Here is a 4,096-nt window from a genome sequence, read left to right as displayed (position 1 = left end):
ATCTCCTGACCTCGTGATCCGCCCGTCTCGGCCTCCCAAAGTGCTGGGATTACAGGCTTGAGCCACTGCGCCCGGCCAAATTTTCTCTTTTCAAGCAACTCATGTAGATTGTTTCATGACTGGATGCTGACTGATGCAACCAGTCTCTTGAATTGTGATCTGGATTTCTAAAGTACTTTAACTAAAATTTTTGCCCAGATAGTCACAGCCTAATGTATAAATAGTGTCCAAATGGGATCCTCAAGACAGACTTGTTGGCAATAATACTTACTTTGTTGTAAAAAAATTTAAAAGATCTGGTTATCCAATACCTCATGGTAAAATATTTTAGGAGAAAATGAGTGGTTTTCTTAGTCAGTGCTCCTACATATTAAACACTGGACTCATATACACCCAGAGATTTGAATTTGAGTGAATATTTTATTAAACGTTAATATAATACTTAAGTATTGAAAATAAATGGCTCTAAATTTGTTTTTCCAACAAACAGCTCTGAGTATTTGGGCTGAGTCAAGTAGTTTGGGCTGGAGGAAACTATCCAACCAACCAATAAACAAACTGATGACCAAACCCAAAATCAAAACAGTAGAGTAAGTAAAAAAAAAAGCACATCTAAAATGAAGGTATAAGAGAGTTTTGTAACCTCATGGCAACTTATTCATTTTATTGTTTTTCTTTTCAACTACTTTTAGACCATAATACAGAAAGAAAAAAATGATAAATGTAAAGCATAAACAATTTAGAATCTCTTGATTATTTGAAGTTTCTTGTCATTAGAGTTATGACCTTTAAACCAGATTTTGTTTTAGTTACTAGATGGTGGCAGAATATGGAGATTGTGAAGCATCAAGTTTGTAGTTCTTTTTTTGTTTTTGTTTTTGTTTTTGTTGAGACAATTTTGCTCTTGTTGCCCAGGCTGGAGTGCAGCAACAAGAGTGTAGTTGGCTCACTACAACCTCCGCCTCTCAAGTACCAGTGATTCTCCTGTCTCAGCCTCCCAAGTAGTTCAGATTCCAGGCCTGTGCCACCATACCCAGCTATTATTTTTGTATTTAGTAGTGGCGGGGTTTCACCATGTTAGTCAGGCTGGTTACAACTCCTGACCTCAGGTGATCCACCCCCTTTGGCCTCCCAAAGTGCTGGGATTACAGGTATGAGCCACCGCGCCCAGCCTTCAAGTTTGTACTTCTAAACTAACTGCAGTCTGTGCATTCACCTCTACAACAACCCCAGGTTTAGGACATGTTGTGAATTAATGAGTTATCTATATGGTTATGACCCAGCCTATTACTTAATATAGAAAGAATATCCTTTTTAAGGAATGGCTTGAAAATACACATACCATAAAAGTGAATCTTAAATTTTGAACCTAAATAAAGAATCAGTTGTGCTGTCTTTTCTGCAACTGGACTAAGCATTCATTTGTTATTGTACAATGAGGAGGAAAAAAGGTTTGTAATATTGAGAGACTTTGTAATGAGACCCAAAACAGCCAGAATCTATTTAAAATACTGACAGTGAATCCCATACCAGTTTTTAGAACAAAGAATAAAGGAGGGGGTTGGTTGATAAACTACTCAAAAATAGAAACTGAGTTAAAGGTGATGTTTTGGCTGTTAGGCTTTCTTAGGCCATAATATATAAAATTAATATTTTTGTATTTCTTCTTCTGCCCAAGGAAAACCTCAAAGACAGAATGTTATGTTTAACCTTATTGTACATTCCACAGAGTATTTTAAGAACTAGAAAAGTATTGCTCGGGCAAAAATGATTGCAGTGTTGAAGGATCAGAAAAACTCTGTCATAATTTAAAAAAATAAGCAAACAGTGAGTACTTCATCCGCAATGCTTTTCTGAATTCAGTGTTCTATCGGGGGACTTTTGAGGTAAATAAATAAGACTAACTTAGAGTTCACAGTATTTTTGGATCTGGGTGTTACTTTCTTCTAGATAGTTTTACTTGAAACTTTATTTGCTTTTCTAGAATAGTATTATTTACCTTCAAGTCAAGCATTGAATTGTAAAATGATTTTAATTGACAACTGAATTGTTCAATGCATTTTACTTATGTATCCCTTCCTAATAGCTTATAAATATTATTTAATTATATGAAGATATCTTCTAGAAGTTATTAAAATCACAGTATTTTATTATATTTATCATTGAACTTTGTTTATATAATTTTTTGAAATAAATGAGTTAACAGGTCGTAAAAAATAGACATGATAGAAATCAAAGCATTAATTCCAAAAACCACTAACAGGTTGGTCTTAATTTTTTTGTCTAATCAACAAACAAACATGCTCAGAAAAAAATGTTTATCTTTGACAGATATTGCCAGGTTCATGCTAGATTGTGATATTCACTGAAGATTGTATGACATTATTCTAAAAATATAGGTGTCTGCCAAAACCATCAACTGTGTTGGTTACTTGTTAATATCTTAAAAAATGGAATAAATGTCTGTGCCTCATAAGGAAAGAGAGTTGCAAATGAGATGGACACTGTTGATTGCTAGAAGCTGACTCTGAACCAAGTGTTTTGCACATTTTATCTTATTTAATCCTCACTGTAACCTCATAGAAATAAAAGCAATTTGTCCATTACCATACCAGTAGAAAGTGGTCATATCTAGCACTGTTTGCTCTCGAAGCAGTCCTTTCTACTACACAGTGCTACCTCTTAAATGTGTACCAGGTCAAAGTCATTCATTAATTTGGCAGAAAGCGGCAGCTGTATAACCAGATAGTATTCTATGTAATACTATGAAATGTATTAAATGCTGATGAAAATTATATGTATTTAGCATAAACTTTTAGATATTCTATAAAAACATGTAGATTGCTTACTACTTCTTATTACATCTATATTAGGTTTTTTTTAAAATTCACACTTCATGTCAAAGTTTACTTTTGGCTTCATTATGATAATTTTCAGTGCTGATATTTTACAGTATTGATGTACTTCATTTATTATATTTTTTTCTGAGAGAAAATGGATTAATGTAGCCCAAATGACTGAGTAAAATAACAAGAAGTTCTTATGCAATAAAAAGATCATTCAGAAGCCAAATGATCTGTTATAATTTGCATGGGTTCATGGCAATTATAGTCTTTCCTTAATTTGCTTTTCCTTCTCTTTAGTATTTAGTGATGTTCTTTTTGAAAATTGCCAAAGAAATGGTCATATTTTGTTTCATTCACTAACAGTATTAAACTAAACCATTGTGAGTGGATTCAAATTCAAGTAAGATTTTCAAATGGATTGTGATGATTCTTAAGACTGGGAATTTGTACTATTTTTTGCTATCATAATTTCTAAAGAACAGCACAAATCTCAGGGACAAATTTCAACACAATTTCAGCAGCACATATGTGAGGGATATATGACTTAGGAGTTCACTCCTCATATCATCTATAGGTGATTTACTGATGAAACCTACCAGAAGATGGCAAATATTTTCCTACTACTTAGGTTTAGAGCACTTGTTGAGATTTCACTATTTCAACCTAGCTGCAGGACACTGTGTTAAGAATTTGTGGTTTATATAATCGACTTCTGTAATCTCTCTGGGAAAAATCTGTGCAATGGGCACCTTGAAGGATAGACAGTCTATTTTAACTGTTTATTCATGATGTGACCAAGGTAGAGAGTCATTTTCATTTTCAGTGAAGTTTGATGAAGTGATCACTAGATATATTTTCAACTCTATGGGTCAAGGCTAAGTGACCAACACAAAGGATTAACATTTAGAACTCATCATCTGTCCGGTTCATTCTAGTGCAAACAATTCTTGGACTAGTGGTACTCAACATCTTTAGAGCTACGGCACTCTACCTTTGGGGTCACAGTCCACAGCTTTTTTCTTTCTTTCTTTTCTTTTTTTTTTTTTTTGAGACAGACTCTCACTCCGTTGCCCAGGCTGGAGTGCAGTGGTGAGATCTCAGCTCACTGCAACCCCTGACTCCTGGGTTCAAGCGATTCTCCTGCCTCAGCCTCCCGAGTAGCTGGGACTACAGGTGCTTGCCACCACGCCCAGCTAACTTTTTTGTATTTTTAGTAGAGATGGGGTTTCACTGTGTCAGCCAGAATGGTC

This window comes from Colobus angolensis, unplaced genomic scaffold, assembly GCF_000951035.1.
Source record: "Colobus angolensis palliatus isolate OR3802 unplaced genomic scaffold, Cang.pa_1.0 Scaffold23, whole genome shotgun sequence".
Taxonomy (NCBI): Eukaryota; Metazoa; Chordata; class Mammalia; order Primates; family Cercopithecidae; genus Colobus; species Colobus angolensis.
Note: the sequence above shows the minus strand (reverse complement) of the source record.